The sequence below is a fragment of the Octodon degus genome, unplaced genomic scaffold (genome assembly GCF_000260255.1).
Source record: "Octodon degus isolate 3935 unplaced genomic scaffold, OctDeg1.0 scaffold00067, whole genome shotgun sequence".
Lineage (NCBI taxonomy): Eukaryota > Metazoa > Chordata > Mammalia > Rodentia > Octodontidae > Octodon > Octodon degus.
Window position 1 is genome coordinate 4,354,655 of NW_004524643.1, and position 24,754 is coordinate 4,379,408.

General features: G+C 46.5%; 1 protein-coding gene and 1 pseudogene across 1 annotated transcript in view; both read right to left on the bottom strand.

Moving 5' to 3' along the window:
* Positions 1-24,754, bottom strand: part of Galnt18 (polypeptide N-acetylgalactosaminyltransferase 18) — a 346,030-nt gene that overhangs the window by 208,010 nt on the left and 113,266 nt on the right. The gene's annotated exons all lie outside the window — the stretch shown is intronic.
* On the bottom strand, positions 5,430-24,294 carry LOC105742686 (annotated as a pseudogene).

The window sequence follows — 24,754 nt, forward strand, 5'->3', positions numbered from 1 at the left end:
AGGCAGGCTCACGGAGGCCCCACCTTCTGCTGGATGGCACTGCCTCTGGGGCCTGGAAAAACTGCCTGTGCACTTGGCTGTCCAGATCTCGGTGTGGTAAGAGCTTCCTGCTGTTGCTTGTGTCTAATCACCTCAATTTCTCCTGTTTAACTGCCCAACTCTTCCATTATCCCTGTCACCTTTGTCTTAAATCCATTCCCTTTTGCTTAAAATATTTAACGATAACCATTTTCCTAATTAGACACTGACCCGAGCAGGAAAAAAAATTTAACATCATGAATGACTCCCTAAAAGTGAATGATACTTTCACAGTACTTAAGGTCAGTGTTTCCTATTATTTTCATTTATGGGATGGAGGCGAAAGGAGAGGAAGGGCAGGTTCAGGGGAGCAGGAGAGTGTGGGAAAGCCTCATCTTCTCCCATGACAAGAGGAAACTGATACACAACACTAATACTGGTGGGTCAGGAAATAGTGGCTCAGTCATAGTATCAGCGTGGCCCAACTATGGGGCGACACAACAACAACAAATGCAGCTGCTTTTGGTGTTTGGCTTGGATGTTGACGGTGGTGGAACCAAGAATTCTTTTATTTTATTACAAGGACTATTTGAGGTTTCTAACTATGTAAAAGATCACTCTGATAAAATTCAAAAACAATTTTAAAAATAATGATTCATCCTAGTGGTTTTCTGAGAGATGACATTAAACTTGCTGTTGTAAGACTGACCTCTGCCCTGTATTAAAGTTGGGCCATTGATTTATCCATGGCCTTGGGCCCAAGTCCTCCTCCCCACCACACGCTGTAGCCTGCGACCAGTGGACCATGTTTTCTTCTGTAAATTCACCTTTTAGAAGCATCATCACATGGGAAGCCATCCAGGAATGTAAATTCATTTAAAATAGCTGTGTTCATACGAAGCTTTCTCAACTCAAATTGCATTGTAGACAGAGGCAGGTGTGAGGGAGAAGAGAGATGATGGAGAGAGAGAACAGAGAGCAGAGCTGTCCCTTGACCCCTTAAGGAGGTTGGAGAAGACAAACACAAAATGGGAAAATCTACCTCTTTAATTATCGGATCCAGGTGGCTATGGTAGGGGTATTGCTCTTTGATACCTTTCCTACCTTGGGCTTCAACTTCCTTTTATTTTGTGACCTCTGGGCTGATGAATGGATGATCTCTCCCTCTGTGTGTGTGTGTGTGTGTGTGTGTGTGTGTGTGTGTGTGTGTGTCTGTCCGTCGGTCTGTCTGTCTCTGTCTCTCTGTCTCTCTGTGTGTGTATGTCTCTGTCTGTCTGTCTGTCTCTTTCTGTCTGTCTGTGTCTGTATCTCTGTCTCTGTCTCTCTCTGCCTGTCTGTCTCTGTGTGTATGTGTGTGTGTGTCTGTCTGTCTGTCTGTCCATCCCTGTCTCTCTGTCTGTGTGTGTGTATGTCTGTCTCTGTCTGTCTGTCTCTTTCTGTCTGTCTCTCTGTCTCTGTCTCACTGTCTGTCTATGTCTCACTGTCTCTGTCTGTCTCTGTGTGTGTGTGCGCGCGCGTGTGTGTGTATGTATGTGTGCGTGTGTGTGTGTGTGTGTGTGTGTATGTGAACAATCCATCCCCAGGCTCTGTAATTCGTTCCTTCTGCTCCTCTCACCCTGGGCTCTGGTCCACCGCTCTGGTCACTGTCTGGGATGTTCCTTTCTGGTCGCCATAGTTATCCATCTTCCACAGGTCTGGTGCTCTGAATTAGTTCTGGATGATGGTTTCTCTTATTTCCCTTGCTGCCTTCTGAGTTGCAATTGTCTATGAAGCACATCATAATTGATTGGACACCCCGCATCCAGAGTGGCAGGAAGAGGCTCTGAGCAGTCTCTGGCCAGCCACCTGGCGCCAGTCCTGCTTTCACGGCCTGACTCTGTAATGGTGTGGCACCATTCCTGCGGGGCTTGATGCCAGCAGCAGAGTGCCATCGGGAGAAGCTGTTGCCCTCTGGACTCTTCTCCAACTCTCCCTGTGCACCCTCTCACCCCTACATCAGCGCTACCCACAATGCACTCTGCATACCCCGGGGCTGTTGGAAGTTATTAAATGCTGTGAGTTGGAAGTGTCCATGGTCAAACAACCTTGGGAAATTCGGGAGAAAGAAAATGAGAAAAGAGAGAAGGCAGCCACGAAAGGATGCTTTATGTAGCCCGAGAGGCAGATGCTAGGCTGAACCCTAAACTCAGGGCTCTCGTATGTGTGAAGAAGTCACTTTTGCTTGTCATTGGTTGTTGGCTGCTGTGGGGGTCAGGGGAATTAACTCCCTTGCCTGCTCCAGCAGAGTGGACTCCAGTGGGGCAAGAAAGCACACAGGAAAAGAAACAGATGCTGGTGGGAGGTCGGGCAAGTGTTGGCCGAAGGAGTAGGGTCAGGGCTCAGACAGGAACCCGAGGCACCTGCTGCACCTGCCCACCCGCAGGCCCTCAGGACACGGGGTCCTGGTTGTCCCATCTCAGCTCTATCCCGGTGCGTGGCTTGGGGTCCTCCTGTTACTACTGCTGAGTGAAGGGATTCCTTAAAGCACCATTTAAATACATTGCTTTGAATGGTCAACTCTGTTCCCAGAGTCGGTCATCCTATCCAGATTCTCGGGTCCCCTGTGAATTCTCCTGTAGCTACACCAGACTGTCGTGCTTTTTGTCTGCTTTCTCTATTGAGTTGGCAGCCTCCAGAGAAGAAAGACCCTCCTTTGTGGAGCTCAGGTGTTCAGTGCTCCTGCTAAGGCTTGTCACACAGAGACTGCCTGTGAGAAAGAGTATCCAGTGATAGCTAGGCCATGAAGCAGCCCACATGCCACCAGAGAGAGAGGGGCGCTGGAGGTCCAGGTGAGACCCACCCACCCTCTCCCAGCTAGGCAGCCCCACCGTATCGGGGATCTGCGCTAGACACTCAGCTCAGTGCAGTGCTATGGGCCCAGTCCTTAGGGTGCTGGTAGGAGTGAACTCTCTGGAATATCAGCACCTCACCAAGATGGCCCATGAGAAGACAGGAGCCCAGGATTCAGAAGGCCTTGAGTCCCTGGGATGGAAGAGAAACCTACAAGGAGGGCTTTGAGCTGCCAGGAGCTACAGAATGCCCTGAAATTATGCATAGGCCTCTAAGGGAACAGCACGAACTGCTGACACTGGGACACACCTGACGTGGTCCTGGCACCACCCCAGTGCCGAAGCCTCTGGCCCTCATCTGCTTTCTCTCCAGTATGTGTTTTCCAATGCCTTTCTCCTGTTACAAGGCCTTCTGCAGGCCATAAATCCATTCCCCATCAAGACCATCCCAAGAAAAAAAAAACAAAAAATGCACTGGGTTTTTAGGAGATGGAGTGTGCGCAACTCCAGCGTCCTTGGATGTCGCAGGACCCGTGTTTGCCTGTCGGGAAGAGGCAGAGCTGGGGAGCAGATCTGAAAGTTAAATAACTCCGAGTGGGTTTTCTTCATCTTCTTCTTCCTTTTTTAAAAACAATAATTCATAGTACTGGACAGGTTGACAACTTATTGAAAATGTTTCCTCACCTGAAAAGTGCTTATTACTTACAATGTACCATCTTTATTACATCGATGCTGACATTTAACACTCAATAAATCTTCACTCCTTCCACGGCGAGTGCCTGACAGCCAACACGAGTCCCTGCCTTTTCTCTCCATTCCAGGGTCCATTTTTTGGTTTCAGAAAGCTGAGCTCTGCTAGCGTCCCTCAAACCCGAGGCAAATCCGACTGAGGAAGACCAGTGCTGAGATGCTAACCCCAAGATGACGGCTCCTCCTACCACATGCCAGTGCCTGAGCCGGGGGCTGGTGGGACAGCTCAGCACACTAAGCAGCACCTGCTTAGGCAAGCACTGGAACCGGGGTTCGATCCCTTGCACCACATGTCAAGTTGGTCCCGCCCCCCGGGGTGCACTGAGCCAACCACCGAGACCCGGCACGGTGGCGCACACCTGTAATCCCAGCACTGAGGAGGCTGAAAACAGGAGGATCACTACAAGTCTGAGCTGCACAGTGAGACCTTATACCAAATACATACAAAATAAATTAATTAATTAATAAAAAGAGAGGTAGGTGAGAACTGAGTCACTGAAGGAAGGGAGAGCCACTCCTGCCACTCTCTCCCAGTGATCTGATGCAGTGGGCATGGCATCTCCTAGGGCACTCTCTCTGGCCACTTCTGACTTCCCACCAGTCACCACCCATTGCCCTCCATAAATCAATGTCCCCAGCCTCTGGGATTTGCTTCTGTGGTGGGTTCCCTCCACCTGGAATCCCAGATCCTACTCAACTCCAAGTCAAATACCTCCTGCTTGGTGCATGGCCCACCCTACCACCCACAGACAAGCTCGCGGTCTTCTAGCCTGTACGCCATGGAGCCACAGGCAGGCTGTGCAGTGCCACCAAACATTACTCTCTGTTACTGCAGAGTGGGAATGGAGCCTACCATGGCAGTGTCCAACCTCCCACTGGAGGCCTGGAATCAAGCCATAATGAAGGAAGGTGGGACAGAAGGAGGGCAGGAGGGGGGAAAATGAAGCTATCTGCACTATACTCTCTCCTTCTCACATTCTCTTACTACTTCTTCCTCTGTCTGGCACCCCTAAGACTCTGGCCTGTGGACTTTCTAGGCCACTGGAAGTAGACTATTGTAGTTATATTTGGGGTCATGAAGTCAGAAAACCCTGTCTTCGTGGCTCTGCCCTGAAGCTTATGATAGTGTGGCCTCCTAACCCCTTTGAGCCTTCACCTCTTAACAAAATATACCATAGGAGGTTCCCAGGATGAAATGAGGTAGCAAACGCACAGTACTTGCAGGGCCCCAGGAACTGCCTTATTTGTGGAGTGCTGCCTGGGAAGGACAGTGCAGTCCCCTGTCTGTCTGGCTCAGTAGTATGGTTTACAAGCAAGAGTGACATCCCCAAAGCCAGCATATAGTTACACCCAGGACAAAACCCCTGACCTGGAAGAAAGCCAGCACAGCAACCTGCAGGTAAAGTGTGAGTGTGGCTTCCAAGGATGTGCAGTGGGATGAGTGTGGGGAGTATGTGTGTGAGAGTGCGAGTGTGTGTGTGCATGTACGTGCGCTTCATTTTATAATTAGAACATCACACCTGTTAGGCACAAGTGAGGATCCAAGTTCAAGCCCTGGCACCACAAACTGCGTCAGCTCTGCCCCCAGGTGCACTGAGCCGGCCACCAAGACGGGCGGGGTGGCACACACCAGTAATCCCAGTGCTGGGGAGGAGGCTGAGACAGGAGCATCACTACGAGTCCAACTTGTGTAGCAAGACCCTGTACCTAATTAATTAATTAACGTGGGGAAAGTGTGCAGGCAAGTGCTGTTCCCCAGCCTGAGAGTATTTCTTCTCCACAAGGTTTCAAACTTGACCTTCCTACTAGGCATAGTGAGGTCTGCTCCATGGCTCAGAACATGTCCAGGGCCTCTTGGGCTGTACAGCAACAACATGCAGCCCGGCTCCAGTGGCTCTCACTCCAGCCCTTTTGCTGCACGTTGGCAGAGAAAGGTGCAGGAGCCTGCAGCACCCCCTGGGCCACAGACAGAGAGAAGGTGGATTCCCAGGGCTTTGGCCTCAGCCTCTGCTGGAGAAGCTCACTGGGGACCAGCCAGCAGCTGGGGGCATGGAGCCTTTCTGCAGTACACAGCGACTCAGGGCCTAGCCTTGCCATCAAGGGGGTCACAAAGGCTTTGGGGGCATCAGGATCCGCGTGCTTCTTTGAACCTAGACACTTCACCTGCAGGGTGTGGAAAAAGAGGTTAGGGCACTTTTCCCAAGGATAGTGCAAAGAACCACAAAAAGCCATGAATACTGCAAAGAAAATGTACCTAACATATAAAAATCCATTCGCATCCCCGTACTCCTTTAAAAATTAGAGGACTGTAGCGGTGACCCGACCCAACCCCACTTTCAAAGCGGTGACATCTGGGAACGGTCCTGAGAAGAGGGCTGTGGCCTCTGTCCTGCCTTCCCCGCCCTGGCGATGCGGAGCTCCCTACCTCTCTTCTCTGGACAGGGACAGCTGTCAGAGCTCCTTACAAGGGCCCACACCACCTCCTCATTCACCTAAGCCACTGGTCTGTCACCACCCTTTGGACCAGCTCTGTCCAACAGAGAGAAACTGCAAGCCATACAAGTAATGAGCATTTCCTAGTCACTACATTACAAATAGTACAGAGAAGGAGGCATCATCAATCTTCATAACATGTAAAATTTCGTGATAGGGTCTTGTTAAGTCATTGAGTTACCCAGACTGGGCTCAAACTTGGGATCGTCCTGCTTTGGCCTCCAAGAGAGATTTGATCTGTGGTTGGCTGAATCAAAAGATGTGACTGCAAATATGGGTGACTGACTGAATCAATATAAAAATGATGAATGAGATAGTCTGTATCATCTCCTGGGAAGTCTGGGCTGGGGGTTAATTTCACACCCACAGCCATCTCAATGGGACTCGGCCCATTTCCAGGGCCCCACAACCAGTTATGGCCACTGGCCGCGGCACTGGACAGCACTGCTTTCGACAGCTTGCAAGCAGCTCTGGCCCTCCCTATGCCTGTCTGGCCACCCCAGCTCACACATTTCCAGTTCTTTCCATTTTTGCCTCAATCTTTTCTTTTTCTTCTGCAAGCTACTGCAGGTTGTGTTTTTATTCACATTAAGTAATGAATTCCTGAGTCTTCCCCACCCACCGCCATTTTTTAAAAAAAATTCCCCATCTTCTCGTCTATGAAAGACTGTCTACCCAATGGTATTTTAAAAGTAGTTCCGTACTCCACTAATATTACTTAGCTTCAGGAAATGATAACCCAAATAAGTTACACCTGACAAGTAATGTTTGCGATCCATTGAAAACACTCATTCACACATGAATCCTTTCAACCGCTCTGGCTACAAAGCCAAAGGATTGTCCCCTGCCCTCATTTGAGCCTCTGTGTGGCCTCCACACAGACACTGCTCACAGGGACACACTGAACCAGGGTCACTGCGCACACACCCCGTCACACGAGAAGAGGTGCAGGTGTGACCAGAGCTGGCCAGTCCACTCCTCCCACAAACCTGGCCTCTCTCCACCTCTCCTCTGCAGGCTGGGCTCACGTCCTGGCAGAAAAGAGACAGAGAAGAGATCAAGATCTGAACCCCAACTTTTCAGTGAAAATTCCCCCAAAGAAATGTACATAGCAAATAAGGTGATGACCGTGGTCATGGCATGCCGGACAGCTGGGGGGTCGGGCAAGATGGCAGTTCAAGCAAGACTCTGTAGGCAAAAGCTGAGCAGGGGCTTGGCTCCAAACTTCAGCGGCCTTGCACAAGTCATGGATGCCCTCTAAACTTCTGGAGGTAATGGCAATTGCCCACTTTATACGGTGTATTAATTTTCTGTAGGCATTTGTAACAAATGACCTCAAGCCTAGTGAGGTAAAATGACTAATATTCATTATCTTATAGATCCGGTGCTTGAAATCTCAGGTGGCCTTACTGAGCTACAGTGAAGGCACCAACAGGGCCACGTTTCCCTGCAGACTGCCCGGCAGAAGCCAGACCTTATCTTTTCCAGCTTGTCTAAGCTTTCCACACCCACGGACTCATCACCCACTTGCTACATTCTAAAGGTCAGCACAGGGAGATTGATTCTTTCTCTTGTCAGGCTACTCTGCCTTCTGGCAATAAGCACACTGGGCCCACGGACAGACTCCAGGCCAATCTTCCCAACCCAAGGTGAACTGGTTTGCCAGTTTTACTCCTCCACTCACTGTGCAATGAACTGCGTTCATAGATCCTGAATATTAGGACATGGACATCATTGGGGGCCACCAATGCTCATGCCACTTAGGATTGTTTGGAGACTCAAGTGAACAGTACTTGGCAGATTTTAAGTACCTATATGATTTGGGAGGATTATTGTATTTGGCCTCAGATCCTTGCATGAACTTTTGGCTCTGGGAGGCAAGGTATACAGCAGAGTGTGTCTGGCCCATTTTATCCAAGCTTTCTTCCTCCAAAACCCAACTGAGTTCCTTTTAAGGGTGAGCCAGCCATTTCCACGTGGGACACACAACTCTTAAAGGTCATGCTTTCTGGACAGAAGAACAAGATCCAAAGATAGTGCACTGGAAAGGCAAGCGCTGTAGTCTCTGTCTCACAAGGAAAGCTCCATTACGGGGTCCAAGCACACCCTTGCCCTTAGACACACAGGAGCTTCTCCATGGGGAAATAACGAGGAACAATGAAGGCTCTGTCAGCCCCAGGTGTTAAATGGTGAAATCAGAATGCTGCTGCTGCGGGTATTATCTAGGCAAAGTGAAGTATGATTCAATCTTGGAAAATAAAAAGCTGCCTTGGTAATGGTCATGCTAGCAGTTGTTACCATTTATTCAGAAGTTTCTTTGTGCCAGACTCTGGGATGAAAGCTTTATGAAGCTAATCTCATTCACTACTCACAGCAGCATAAATTGGGGAGCATGGTTGCAGAGGTTAAATGAACAGGGTAGCCACCGCCTGCTGCTATCTAAGAGGAGAGAGATATGGAATCCCTGGGGTCCATCCTCTGACTAGGATGGGGTTTCAAGGATGTGGTGTTAGGACGGGATTGGAATGCACAAATCTAAGACCTGCTCACATCAGCTGAACCTCACTGAGATGTGGGGCAAGGGTCTTTGCTAAGGAGCAAAGCACCCACGTGTGGCCGCCACTGTCCACCCCAACCCACATAAGTATGGAAACTCCATGGCCATCTATTAATAGGAAGTAAGTTCCCTATCACGGCCTGGGGTCCTTATCAAAGGATGTGCTCTTGTGTATCCCTCTCTCTCTCTTCCCTAGCCCTCTCTGGCTCTGGTTCTCTCTCTCCTTCCCTCATCCCCAACCCCTCTCTCTTCTCCTCCCTCCCTCCTTCCTCTCTCTCCTTCCCTCTCCTGCCTTTTGTCATGGGTGGATGCAGCAGCCCTCACTGGATGGTGGTTCCCACATCTCCAACCTCCTAGCCTCCAGAATCAAGAGGCACTCAATGTCCACTCATCATAAATTACCCAGGCTCAGATATTCTTCTATCATAGCATAGAACAGACCGAGATACTGGCTTACCTCACAGGTCTTTAGAAATTAAATAAGTCATCAATAATCATGTGTATGTGTAATACCTCATATATAATAAAAGTATAGAGTAACTTCTGGACATAAGACAGACAAAACTTCTGAGTAGTTAAGGAATAAATGATGGCCCAGCAATCATGTACCCCAGGGACCTACAGCAGCAGATACAGGTGTTTCCAACTGGCTAGAGTTACAGGGAAGGCAAACTGCCTCCTCCAACATGAGACTCCTCTAACTCGCGTGGCCGAAACAGCAATCACAGGCAATGAGCCCTGTGTTCCCCTTGACATGTTCTTTAAATCATGGTGTGTTGGATATAGCTCAGTGTGAACCGTGGAAGGTTCTGTCTGGCATAACAAAGATTGGATTAAGATGGCCCAGTAGCATGACTGCTCTAGAACACTGTGCTTACCAACCCAGAAAGCCCAGTCCCCAGAAGTGGGCTCTGGTGGATATGGGAAGCATGGGTGGCAAGAGTCAGGGTGTCTGAGGCAGAGGGGAGTGGTCACAGAGGCCAAATCTGAGGCCCAGCAAGTGGCCAGAGAGAGGTGACCTTTGCTGGTTGGGTTCCCTGACTATGTAAGGTCATTATCTACAGATCGTTTAGAAACCAGCCAGGAACATGAGGCGGCCTCCATCACAGATGGCCATACAAGGGCATCTCACCCCCCTATCATCACAGGAGCTCTGAGGCAGCTGCTTAGACACCAGACACGTTCTTTGAATTATTTGCAAAATCCAGGTGTCAGAAAAGACCCACTCCCATCAAAGAGCGATAAGCAGTGACATTTACAGGCATGAACACCTTCCAGACCTTCCTCCTGGGCTCAGAGTGCCAACCTAGCCACGGAACACAAAGGACAATTAGTCCTGGCAGATGGGGGAGGTATCCCAAGCCCCCTCCCAGGGCATACACCAATTAAAGCCTGGGTTTTTTAAAGCTGATTGATTCACTCAAAGGAGCACATTCTGGGCTGCAGAAGCTCTTCTGCCGAGTCATTTCTCCAAGTTTCCCAAAGCAGATCTAAAACCTCCCAATGGATTTGGTTTTCGGATAGCTCTGCAAAGTCTGCTGATAGTCTCTATGCTTCAAAGCACTTGCCGGGCATTTTCCGATGCGTATTCATTTAATCATTCAACGCAATTTCACTTCACCCTTTCACCCAAGCATCTGTGCCCTGGGAAGCTGGACAGAGTGCTGGGGCAGGGGCCTGTGGGCCAGAGCTCTACGGCAGTGCAGTCCATACTGTAGCCACAGTGTGTACTGCTCCCCCTTCCCCAGCCGCAGGACAATCTCACTTGGCATCCAAGCCACGCTAGAGTCCAGGGAACAAAGCCTACCTATTACAGACAATTCAGATTGACAGAATTGGTAATGAAAAGCTCATCTCTCATAGAAGGAAAGAGTAACTATGATCCATTTAGCATTGACTCAAAATTTGATTTTTAAATTCTAAAATGAATAATGTGTGATGCTGTTTTATTGGCTCAACCAGAATTAATGAGCAAAAGAGAAAGAATAAAAGGCCTTTCGGGGCAGGGAAAATCACTCCAAATTGTATACTAGTGTATAAGCAACATCAGGCCTCCTAGTGTTGGGCAAGAATGAGGCATTTTATCCAATAGCTATTTCACTGACGTCCGGCCAGCTTAGTTCCAGGCAGCAGGCAGACAGAAATTAGGAGACGCAGGATGCTGCCTTCAGGGTCAGTTTCCTACCTGCTCTGGCCTCACACAAGCAGTCCTGGTACCAGGCACATGCCCGACTGGAAGCCAACCACAACAGCAGCAGCACAGAAGCCAAGAATTCTGCTATCAGAGGAATGAGCTGGCTCCAACTAGAAGTGGAGGGAAGCATACAGCTAGAAAGGGATGTGTCCTGAAGCTCTACAGGCATAGCCCAAGGCCACGACTCTGCACTGTCACTGGCCTCCACAGGACAACTGGCCCTCCATCAGACAACAGAGCCCTGTTTGGCTTGTGCTCAGCTGCAGGCCAGACACAAGTCCAGAAGCAACAACCTCCCACTCATTCCAACTCGGAGGCTTTCTAAACAGCCGGACCTTGCTGCAGAAGCCCCTCACCTTCAGTTCTCTCATCTGTAAGAGGGGACATTCCTAGTCACCTTGAACAATCCTTAGATATTTTTAGTACCATCTTCTGTACACAGGGGTGCTACGTAAATGGAAATTTTGTTCTCTGCAGCCCAAGATTAGATTCCTTTGAAAGAAAGCAATGAAGAAGACACTCACCACTGGGCTGCTCAGTTGGTTACCATAGAATAAATAGGAGCTTCCTCCCTTCCCTTCATGAAGCAGCTGAGGTCCCAGCATGTGGCAGCAGACAAGAGGAACTACTGGAGGGGACATGACACAACAATGCAGATCCTGGCTCTAGAACTAGACTGCCTGGGTTCAGATCCCCGGGGAGCTAATTACCCAGTCTGCCTGTGTCTCTGTTTCCCTGTCCATAAAGGAGGACTAATAAAAGTAGCTCAGGAGTCTTCTGTAAAGATTTCATTAGTCTGTCCCTCTAAAGGACTTAGCACAATACCCAGAGAAAGCTCGAGAAGCACGGAATACCATTACTATGACCATCAGTATTATTACCATCAGCATCAAGAATAAGAGGAATCGACAAGGAATAAAATCCCACAGCAGAATCTAACTACAGGGAGATGACAAGTTTCTGGCAGAAAACTAAGGAGCAGCACAGGAAGGCTGACACTCCAAACCAGGAACTGGGCTCCTTCCCGCTACCTCCAGTCTAGGATGCCTTGTGATCTTGATGGCCCTTTTTCCCCAAGGCTGTGTTTTGTCACTGGTCTCCTCTCCTGGGAATGACCACTGCCTCCAAAAGGCCATGCCCAGGGTTCTTACATCTAAGGAGACTGAAGCTGTCTTTGTGCCCTACAGGCTTGGGCCAAATGAGCCCTGCACCATGGGGACCACGTCCTAGACAAGGCTCAGCCCCATGGGAAGCACCCTACAAGCCAAGCAGCTGCAGGGTCATACTTTATCATGTACAGGGGATGCAAAGTCCAGCTTCAGTATGTGTTGCAGCTCCTGTGTCCCTCCAGAATCTGTAACACATACGTTTCTAAACATCCATGGCCTTTCTGTTTCATTTTTAACTCTGCCAAGGATCTGAGTAGATCAGAACTGCTTCTCTTCCAATCTTCATTTCTATCCTCCTCACCTGGAGGCACTGACACTGAAGCCACATCAGAGAAAGGCATCCAGCCCACAGAGCCATTATTCCAAGCTGGTTTATAAGACCGACATCCTCACTGAAGGGGAAGTATTTTAATTGTACAACTCCAACTATGATCATCTGGGAGTGGCACAAATCAGACAGCAAATTCTACCACAGGAAAATGCAATAACAGAGTTATTGGCCAATATGCACTCAGAGACTTGAGCATATGAATGTGCAAGCTCTGACATGAATCTTCAAGAGCACCTTGGCTTTGCCCAGGAAAGGGGGAAGATGAGGCATATCTCAAGGAACTCTGAAATTACATCTTAATTTTTTTTTTAATTTCATGCAGCCAAGAGGTGCAAATCCAAAAATATTATAAGTCAGGGAACCAATTTGTTAGCAACGGGAAGTTCTGAACACAAAGCCTGGACTTGAGGTTTCTAAGCCTTTGACTTCCAATTCTTTATTGTATTTTATATTACGCATTTAGTAAAAGAGTAAGTGCAAGGTTGTGCTGCACAGATTAGACTCATAATGATCCTAATGTTTTCAGCCTCCGAAGCACTGGGATTACAGGCGCGCGCCACCATGCCTAGTCTTTGACTTCCAATTTTGATTCCTAAACTCTGCTCAACAAAGTAAGATGATGGGCAACATTTTCTTAAAGTATAGACAGAGTGTTTGGATTAAACTAAATATGGTTCTCTACTGAACTTAGTACTTCTCAGGGCTTTAACAGGACAAATAGTGACTGTGAGTCTCCAATACAGGCTTTAGTTTGCAATCTTCCCCCAAGTAAACTTACACCTTGGAGGATAGTTTGTGGAGAAAATAGAGGGTCCCATGGGCCACATATCAAGAACCATGAAGTCATGGAAACAAGGAACCAGAGAAAACAATACTGCCAACCCTCTAGATTAAACCAAGTGAGTTCCACACTGAGAAAGCAATATTTGTTTGTTCATTGAAAACAAAGAGATATAAGTGGAACCTAAGATGAGGTAGAGCCATGATAGGTCAGATGCAATTTATTTAACTGGATACATTTAGAAAACATCACAACCAAGCACTGACACCCAGGATGAAAGAACACATGCCGCAGAGCACCAGGCAAAGACAAAGGCCACATGGGATAACCTACCAGAAACAAGACCTACAGCCCCAGCGAATCTTGAATTAGGATCATCCTGATTATGTAAGAGATAGCAAAGACTTCTAGAGGCTCCTTATTACTGGAAACATTTGATAGACATGCCGGGATGGAATGGGTAGCACCCTAAATGGCTCTAATCAAGAAGCAGGTGCTTGCATCTCCGTCTGTAAGACCCCCAACTTGACTGAACCCCAGACACTCTGCAGAGTTTCACACCCATTGTATTGTTCCATTACATCTTCCTAAGACATGTGCTGCTGGTGTCTTTGTTTCATAGCTAAGGCTCAGAGAGGTCAAATAACTTCTCTAAGGACACACAGAAAAGAGTAAGTGCAAGAAGCTTATGTATATCCCGAAGGAGTAAATCAATGAATGACAAATATTTACAAGGAATTTTTGCAAACACGTTCTCTCACAAAGGGTTAAAAGGGTTGGTTTAGAATATAGCAATGGAGTTTCAACAATCTTTGGACCTTGACTGATGAGTAGAAAGTCGCTTTGAACTTGGAAAGTAGCAGCATCTTCCCCTGTTACTCATCTATCACCAAGAAGCTAGGGGTCTTCTCATTCATCAGCAACCTACCACTGACCACACTGCAAACTGGGTCCAACTACAGGGAGAGTCAACTTTTCCTGATTTGCCAAACAGCAGCCCTTGGGTTTAACCTCAAGCCCAAACTACCCAGTGGCACCTGCTACCAACTCCAATCATGAACCATGCCAAAAATCAAATGGAAGGTTGTGCACAGAAAGAGGATTTTTCTACACCCATTAGACCTCTCTCAAGAACAAGCAGCTTGGCTGGGGAGATGGCTCAGTGGAATAAGTGCTTCCCTGGGAAGCACAAGGGCCTGAGTAGAAAAGAAAAGAACAAGCAGCTTTCTTTCTCTCAATACATTTTCTTGCCTCTGCAGAAGGCTGGAGGGAGAGTCACTCTGATGGGACTGAGAGGGTGCTGCAGAGACAATACTGAGCCTCAGTCTCCACATGAAGACCCACAGTACTCTAAATGCTTCCAACTCATTGCCTCTGAGGCCCCTACTGCACAGTCTCAAGTCCCACATTTCTGGCTTAGATGTCTAGTGGTCCCCTCCTAATCTACCCACTTCTATGCCAGTCCCTGCACCCCTTCAGCCCATAAGCCACAGCACCAAGAACAAACCACTAGAAACAAATAAAACTGCATCACTCCCTCATTTTAAACTAACAACAGTCTCCATGCTCACAAAACAGAACATCCATATCGCTTTCTGGATCTACAAGGATCTCACCCTTACCCATGTGCACTGTGCTGCAGCCACATGGGTCTTTGTGCTTCCAGCACCTCAGGATCTCTGCACTTGCTGTGACCCTGGGACCAGATGCTTCTGTCATCCAAATATCAGCTCAGCCATTGCCTGCCATGAAGAAACCCTTGCAACCACCCAGGGTTATCACCCTCAGCTGTTCCATTCTCAGATATGCTCCCAAAGGTATGTCTTCTGTTTTTCTACAGCGTGACTCAAAAGTTATCCTGCTTTTTATTTATATTTTGCCTCCTGCCCCCAATACACACACACACACACACACACACACACACACACACCCCTTTAGATATGGCACCATGAGAACAGGACCCTGGCCTGGCCACTCACTCACGCCTCCAGGCCCAGATAGTTCTCAGCACAATAGGGATGATTAATGAAGTTAGACTGAATGAAATAAGACATCAAAGAGCTCTTCTTACATGAATGAAGTGAGATAGTTATAGAAAAAGAAGTTTATAGAAGGAATGCCATCTAAAAAGCACTTAAAATACCACATTTCATGTAACAACTCTAATCCAACATGAGCAAGACCATTTAACTTGTTCATTCAAACAGATGGGAAAAGCAGGGATCCCTGAAATCATACAGACCACGATACAAATCTCAGCACTATTTCAACATAAAGCCTTTCTTGCTAACTTACTAATGTGAGATACAAGTCTCTATTTGATATATATCTCCAGATTGAAGTTCCAGATCTCTTTTTTTCCCCTTCATTCATATTCTTTGTTGTGTGGATGAACTAATGGTCAACTTATAACACCCAGCTGAACTCAATCAAATGGTGCTGGGTGTGGATGGCCCACCAGGAATGGTTGACAACAGCATAAAAGGAAAACAAGTGGAAGATGCATTCTTGATTCTCCTAGAGAAGCTCAAGTTTTCCTGATAGGACCTCAGCCGTTCCCATCATTGGAGGATCTCAGGTTTTTGCCATTGCTAAGGATGGCTGTGGTTCTTCTGGGGAGAGCGCCGGTGTTTACTTTCAGAATCACTTCCTGGCTCCAGCACAGATCCTTCATCCTACTGGTGCAGACTTTTGGGCCTTCCCAGTGCAGATCCTTGATACAGACTTGGATGAGATATTGTTTTGGGCTCCAGGTGTCCAACTGGACTCATGGAAGACAGTGCCATGAGCTCTAGCTCTTCAAATGGACTCAAGTGGGACACTGTCATAGGATCCAGGCCCTCAGCTAGCATCTTTGGGTCTCTAGTGTATGGACAGATCTCCAACACTCTTTTGCATTTGATTCTTTGGAAATATTATAAAATAACCCTATAAATTTTGTGTCCTGTATTAAGTCTTTTCCTTTGTAAAGACTGATTGTAAAATTGGTATATTATTTATAATTTCCAGAATTGGATTTAAAATGGAGAAATTAACTTTAAATGGTGAACTTGCCTTAAAAATGGAAAAACATTTTTCATCTATGAATAAAGGTAGGTACAAAATTATTTGAGGATTATGTAAAAATGTCTTTTAATCTTTACCAGCTGCCTCACCCACAACCAATTTGATAGCTATTTATTAGTAGCAATGTTTTTTTTGCCCAACTGTTCAATGCTTGAAACTTGGTTTTCCAATGAGACAACTCTCTTTCACTCATATTTTATAGAATATCTGAAAATTTCATTAAATCGTGTTAGCACAGCAAGCTTAGGCAGCACAAGAAGGGCTGGAGAGAAACAGCTCTCTGACGCTTGGTAAGCCTGAACCCAAGAGGTGGGACAGGTGCTTATGGCAGTACCAGTGTTCCTCCACCAGCTATGAGAGCCCACAAGGCGACAGCCTCAGTGATTGGGTTCTACAGAAGAAAGAGAATGAAAAATACTGGAGAATTTTTTAGGTGGCATGAGGAGAGATGGGTTAAGAGGGGATTCAGTGTAGTAGTATCAGTAATTACAGTTGAAATCAAAGGCAATTCAATAGAAATATGAGAAAATGTTTTCCCCAGTAGAGTGTCATAGTTTATTTAACAATTTCCTGTATCTCTCAAACTATGACAGCATTATAAATAATGCTTCACAAAAACAGAAGGAGCTTCTGCTCTTGGATGATTCAAAGAACACATACCGCTGAGAGTTACCACTTCCAGAGCTCCTGATACATGGCAAGAATTTATATATGTCACCTCTGATCCTCAGAGGCACGCTGCAAAGCAGGTATGGTGAGAACCATCTTTGTGACTGTACAACTGTGTCCACTCAGGAGGGTCAAAAGTCACAGAGGTCTCTGCTTCAATCCTTTTGCCACCAGGGACTGATTTCACGGCGGACAATTTTTCTATAGATAGAGGTAGGAGGATTTTTCCAGGATGAATCAAGTATTTTATTATGTACTTTACTTCTTTATTATATTGTAATGCTGGGGTCTTTGCTAATGTTACTCTGTACTTGAGCTGTTCCCCAGTGCTAGCATCACCACCTCAGCTCTCCCTAAGATTACCTAGTATTAGATTCTCATAATTGTGTGTACAACTTAGACCCTCATATGTGCAGCTCACAGTAAGAGTCACACTCCTATGAGACTATAAACCTGCAACGGACCTCCCGGAGGTGGAGCTCAGGTGCTGATGTGAATGCTAGACAAAGGATACAAATATATTTGAAGCCTTCTAACTTGCCCACCATTCACTTTCTACTGTGTAGCCCAGTTCCTAACAGGACACAGACTGGTCCCAGTGCATGGTCTAGGGAACTCATTCTCTGGCCCACAAAGCCACCAAATGCAATCAGTATGCCCACAACCTGGCAGGGCACTGATCTGATGAATCTCAAACACTTGACAAGTCCTCAATCATATCACTATCTGTACCTCTGCCTGCAAGTTAATTAGAAATAAAGATTTCCCTTATCAGTCCCAGTCTTTCCCTACTGCCCTTTCACCTTTGACTATAACCTGTTATTTCCCTCCTGCACTCACCTATGGGCTCCAGATTCCCAGACCTGGGACTACCGGACACACAGTAACAGCTGGGGCCCCCCAGTTTGGACCCTCACTTTAGTACCTACACAGCATACAGCACTGTTTGGATCGGAGCATGCATGCCTAATGAGTAGTGTGTATGCAAAGAGGGGTTCTCTCACCAGGCAATAGCAAGACCCTTGTGTCAGCTTCGTGCAAATGGAACCCTCCTGAAAGTGGCTCCCAACAGCTCCTCCCCTCAAAGAACATAGGTCTGCAACTATCAAAGGCATAAAGGCTTAGACCTATGAAACTATTAAGAAGTGATCAAGAGAAAGGGAACAAAAGCCAAAAGAGCGGCTAAGGCCCATGAAATCCTAGCATCTTCACCACATTCAGTCTCATCCTACTCTCCTCTACAGAAAGACTTAATCAGCAATTGCAAAGAGGATCTCAAAGAAAGTGACAAGGAAGTCCATAGGAGTCACGGTGTAGGTTCTGGGAAAGGAGCGATCTGGGCAGAAAACTTTCATGAGGCTGGGCTCCCAGCAAGGTCCCAAACACCACCAGACAGATAGGGGTTTCCCCTGTCAGTGCCATGATTTCCTCCTCAGGTGGCTCGAGGCATGTTTCTGAACCTCTCCAAGGCTTCATTTCCTTACCTAGAAAAGAATGATAGTAACACTGCCCCCTAGGACTAGGGTAGGTGGGATGGGCTGATACAGGCTGGTATGTGGGCTAGTGGCAACATCTGGGGGCATTCTTAGTCATCCCACATGGCTAGGAAGTGAAGGCAGATGCCCACCTGGCATCAACTGGCAGACAACAGAACCAAGGAGGCTGGTAAACAATGATAATCATCCCATAGTGCACAGGACAACCCCCATCACAAGGGACAATGCAGTCCAACGTGGCAGTGGTGTGAAGGCTGCGATCCCTTTCCAAAGATCTGTGTAGAAGAACAAACTTCACTCCCCAACCCTACCCCTTCCTAATCCTCTTTCTAGACCATGCTTTTCATCAGGGAAGAAGCCAGAGATGCCTGTCCTTACATTCTCTGCCCCAAATGGAGAAGGTACCGTACAGAGCCCCAGGCTCTCCTCAAGCTGCAAGCTCCTCTCGTCTGTGCTCCTCTGCAAGGATAGCCTGGGGTAAACCCTGTCTCAGCCTGGACACCAGACAGAAAGCAAACTGAGGAGGCTTACTTCAGAGAGACCCTGGGCTTGGAAGGCGTCTCTGTGGATTTCTCTCCCATTTCCACTCAGAGATAAAATAAATGGTTCTTCCATGGGGCCCTAAGTGCGCCATTTCTCCCAGACTTGACAACAACCTTGTATTCTGAGGATAGGAGTCAGAATTCATTACTTCTCTCAATTATTCAACAAACATTGGTTCCTTACTCTGGCATGCACAGCGCTCTAACAGTCTGTGTTAGAAAAAATGCAGTGTTATTACTTTCCAAGCCCTGTAACTATTTAACCAAGACATCAGTGGAAATGAATAAGTAACAGAGGGAAAGAGATGTTTAAATCTCACCAAACTTCGGGTCTGACCAACTTCATTTTAAGCGGTGAAAATACCCATCTGATGAAGTGGTGAAAGTTAATATTATTCTATTATTCACACACTCCTTATTAAGACCTTGGATGTGATTCACTGAGTTTCCATAGCACAGTATTTTCTAAGATGTTACTCTTTCATGAGCAAACTATTCCAAGACACAATCTGCCTATATTATACAGTAATGCATCTTCCCCAGAGATGGCCTGTGTGAAGCTACTTGTTTTTCATTCCTAAATTCACTAGGGCCTGTTTCTACTTCGCTCATGCCTGTGAGGCTGCATGGGAAAGCGTCAAAGAATCAGAAGTGGCTGAACAAATGTTAACCCCTGTTATCAGTCTTAGCTATCCTGATTTCCAGATTCCTAGGGGCACAGCAAATGAGACTTGGCTTTGTATCTTCAAGTGCTGGACTCCTAGTTGCTATGACGATTATTTTCTTTCCCGTTTTCTCTTCTGACCTTACTTGCTGCCTTGTCTGCTGCCATCCAGGAGGATTTTTAAGGACCTCAAAGGAGGAGATCACCAGTGGAAAGAGCCAAGAAGCAGCCTTGGATGCAGCCCAGGGTGTCTGGCTTAGAGCAGGAAGTCTGAAGAACACACCCATGGTGCTGAGCACAGCGCCTGTCTGAGGACAAAGTACTCACTCCTGGGCTCAGCTCACCACCTCATAAAGTGAGGCTCAGATTGAATAAATAAGACCCATCTCAAAGGGAGGGAAGTCTTGCAAGATGTATGTGCTCCTGGGGCCCCTTGCAAACAGGCTTAAGTCAACAGAGCCTGCCTCTTTTCCCTTCTGTGGACTGTCTGACTTGGTTCCGAAGGTGGGAGTGAAAGGCCGCTCTGTCTGTCTGGGGTATTCCTGGGCCTGGCGAGGTGGTCAAAGTGTATGTAGCCTCTGAGAGGCCTTGGTCCCTGAGCCCTTCTGGGAAGAACTCAGAAGCACAGACAGGAGGCCTCTTCCACACTCTGCTGGCCTCTGCATAAAGGAAAGCAGGTAACAGGAGCCAGGATCAGAGCAGAGGAAGCAAGTCCCTGACAAGAATGGCTGGAGCAAAGAAACCAGATGCGGGCTGTTGTCCACAGCAGGACGGCCGGCTGCATAATTCATCCACAGTGGTTCTGTTTATGTGTCTGCTTTTTGAGGTTAATCATTTGTGTGTTTCATCGAGGCCTCCTTCCCTGATGGCTTCTGTTAACACATGAACAGGATGCTTGGTATGAAATGCAAACACCCTCATTTGGCACACATAGAGCTTGCTAAATTGTCCTTCCAGCTGTAGATAAGTTGTGACATTTGTAATAAGTTGCCAGTCATGAGAGGCACAGTGCATCCTCAGAGAAATTCACAGCCAAATTTCTCACGAGCCTCGGTCTTTCACTTTCTCAGAAGGAAGGGCACATTCCAGTCCATGACATGAAATATTTAGAAAGCAAGCATGGCCACGCTTTTCTCAGGAGATTGGTCGACTGAATGGGTAAGTATCAGCTTAGATTCTGGTCCCCATAACAAATGTCTGCAGCATACATGCACTGATATGTTCATGACTTGGGCCATCTGAAGGCAGCAGAGACTTCAGTGGGTGAGGTCTACTTCTTAGTGGCTGGGGAAGGACCTGGATTTGGTCTCCAGACTCCTCTTCTCTCTGCTTCCTGAGCACCAGGAAATGCTCCAACAAGTGGTCCCCACCATGATGAGCTGCCTCTCAACAGCCCCAGAAACGACAAAGGCACATTACCATGGACTGAAACCTCTGAAACCGTGAGCCAAGATAAACCTCTCCTCCCTTTAAGTTGTTTGCCTCAGGTGTTTTTGTCACAGCCACACAAAACTAACACAAAAAGGAAAGCAGCTTTTTGAATCTGTCTGCTGTGATGAATCACAGAATTGATGGTGAGAGACCATGAATATCATCCCTAAGTGAAAACAGGAGACAGAGAAGAACAGAGACCACCAAGGAAATAGTAGTGAATTACTAGATCCTAGAATATGCCACTTCTCCTAAAGATGATACATACACACCATTCCTGCCAGTGTTGACCACTCCTGTTCCCACAGCAGACATAAATAATCAAACAAAGCACTCCTTCCATATTCACCCTAAAACAACCTGCTCAACAAAGAGCTCTACGCACCCACCACAAAGTAATAGGCGCAGCTGTCACCCTGGGTTTCACATTATGGCTTCCCCTGTCTTATAAATGCCCTGTCTTATATAATCTGGCTTCAATCCCAACAGTCCATTGAAACTGTTTTCTCTAAAATTTCTTCAATTTTCCTCCTCACCAAATTTATGGGCCCTTGTTCTGAGGTAATGCAGTACTCCCCTTCCTTTCTCTTCTGTGCACCTAGTGCTCCAGGGCTCGTCCCTCATCCCCATGTCTTTAAGCTCTGTCTACACTTCCTTCTCACTGGTTCATATCTCCCCTCTTCCACAGTGGAGCCCCTAGTCCCCAACTCGATCAAATTCTGAGTCAGAGAAGTCAGCCATCCATCCTCAGTCCCCTGAAATGGAGTTCTCCTGCCTCTGTGGCCTTCCTTCCTTATCACTGCAGGTTGGCAAGCATTTAAATGACAGTTTCCGCTTTCTAGGTCAAAATTATGGATTATCACAGCCTCCTCCAGTCACCCCGCAGCAACCTGTAATGTCCACAACCATCTGGCTGCTTCAGTCCTTGGGAACCTATCTGATGAAAGGCTCCACCAACCAAGAGGGTGGAAGCTAACAGCTGAAAACACAGCTTAGGGTCTATCTATTGATTTCTAATGATCTGTGTTCCCCTGAACTCCAGCAACTGAGCTCTTCTAACAAGAGGATGTAAGAGGCAGACAAGCAAAATACACAATAGCACAGACACACATACTGTCAAATCCATATGTATTTGCTATGGACCTCTGGAGCTAAACTACTCATGCATCTTGTAAAAAACAAAACAAAACATGTCATAAGATATTTACTATGGGCCCAGTATTCATGGGCTTTTATTTTTCCCAAAGTAAGATGACTTCAGCTCCAGAATAATTTGGCAAGGATGTTTAGCCTCTATTTCAACCCTATCCAGATGCCTATTTCCCCCAAACAATTATATAGAAACTTAAGAAAAGCAACAATAATTTTAGCTGAGCAGTGGTTCAGGTATTTAGAGGAAAGAACCTCCCAGCTTGCTAACACTGAGGAGAATGCTTGTCTCAGCTTCCTAGAGTAGAGCTGGCTATGCATCAGCCAACACTATTGATTTCCTATGACTGCTGTTGACTGGTAGAAAGTGAGGGCATCTGTCTTCAATTAATTAGAAATAGACTAGAAAAAGAATTGTGTTTTTGGAAAGGTCACAGCATGTGGAGAAGCTCTCAGCACCATGTTACAGTACTTCCAGGTCTCAAAGAAACAAAACTTCCAGTTAACAGGCAGGACAACGTTCAGGAAAACTAAAGAAGGCCAGGCTGGTGCACTGGCAGGGATAGCTCTGACGTCCTGGGAGGCAAGCAGCTGGAGAAGAGAAGCGGGAGGAACCCAGTCACAGGAAACCACCCACTTGTCCTGTTAGGATCATCACAGGGACATCAAATATTTGGTGACAACAAATTACGAGTAGTGAGTGAATTTTTTCATTGTTGAAAATTTCTACTTTTCAAGTCTTTTACTCATTGAAATCAGAAAGGATGTCACTGAAATACTTATTAAAAACTTACTTTATCTCAGGAGCATTTAGCTGTCAGCAAACCTACCAAAGAATGCATCATCACTCCCATTTCAGATGAAGCAGAGAAACAGTGGGTGAAAAAGAATGAGGAAACCAAGTCTCTGGAAAATCTAGAATCAAGTCAACCAACCACCAGCATGGAAGCACTTTCCTTTGATTTCTCCTTTTCTTCCACTTCTTCCTCCTTTTCTACCTACTCCTCCTTTGTGTCACCTCATTACTCACTTTCCCCCTTCCTCTCTTTCTTCTCCTCCACCTAAACTTTTGAGTTCTTATATTTACCAAAGAATATGTACACACAGATTAAAGACTCTGATGCTTCTGCAAATCTTAACTTTATTTTTTTTTTAATTTTTTGTTTTTAAATTTCAGAAGTGCCTTTGTGTGCAGATATTTAAAAAATGCACATACACTGGAGATTCTCCAAAGAACAGAGCTGGAAATAAAATTTAAGGATAATCAGGAGAACAAAAACTGTCCCAGAGAAGTTGAGAATCACTCTTCCTTCAATGTCTGGAATAACTTCTTCAAGTTCTTCCTTTGTGAACATGTAGAAATTCTGGCCAGGCTGCACCGGAGCTAGCTCTATAGTAGTTGCATTCAGCTCTTCCTCCATTACTTTTTTGAGGATGGTAAGTGAAGCCTTGATGGCTTTTTTTTTTTTTTTTTTTTTTTTTTTTTTTTTTTTTTTTTTTTTTTTGTGGAACCAGGATTGAACTCAGGTCCTTGCTCTTGCCAGGCAAGCTCTTACTCTCCTGAGCTATCCCCCCACCCCAGCCATTTTGACAGCATCTTTCTGTATCACAGACTTGTAGAGAACTTCTTGCAAGGCACTCTGGGAACCCTCTGAAGCAGAGCCAATTGTTCAGGCATCACACTGTACAAAGGTCCCAGAGGGGTCCAATGGAAACAGCTGGGGTCCCTTATCATCAACTCCTCCAAAAGGATGAGACATGGTGCCTGGGTCTGCATCTTCTTCTCCAAACTGTAGGGCCAGATTGGACACAGTCTTGGTCACACTCTCCACTATCATTGTCTTGTTATAGGTAAACCCATGGTTCTGCATCCCCACTCTTGCCATATCAATTAAAGTCTTAACATTAGCAATTAGCCCACTCATGGCATTACCTATGTGAGCATCAATCACTACTATTTTCTCAATGCTGCTAGGCTCCATGAGTGGGGAAGTTATTTTCTTCTCCACAGCTAGGCACCCACCTTCTGATATCTGGATCCCAATGGCGGTAGAACCAAGCTTGATAGCCTCAATGGCACATTCCACTTGAAACAGTCTTCCTTCAGGAGAAAGAGTATTCACACTTCTGTCATATTCTGACGACTTGAGGAACATGGTGAGGACAGTAGAAGGTGGCAGTGGCTACGCCAAGTTTCTGAGGACTAACACAAGCCTGCCAGCAACCTGCAAATCTTAACTTGAAAATGTCTTTTCTACAAGAATTTCCTGTCCCAGCTCAGCTCCTCGATTCCAGCAAGTTCCTCTCCTCAAATGCTACATTTTGAGCTCTTTCAGATTTTTCTCTTCAGATGGATTGCCATATGCCAATGTGAAATTCTTACATTACTTCTTAATTATTTCTTCATCTTTTAAGTATTCTCTGTTGACTTCCCCAAGTGGAAAACGAAGGTTTAACTCTCACACAAACATTCTCTGCCTCCCATCTCTACCATCTCCTCTTGTGCATTTTGGAAAATGACTGTACTCTACACCCACACTTTACAGTGTAGATGAGTACAGGTTTCCAAGTTGGAAACCACTTTCACTTAGGATGCTAAAGGCATTACTTTATCTT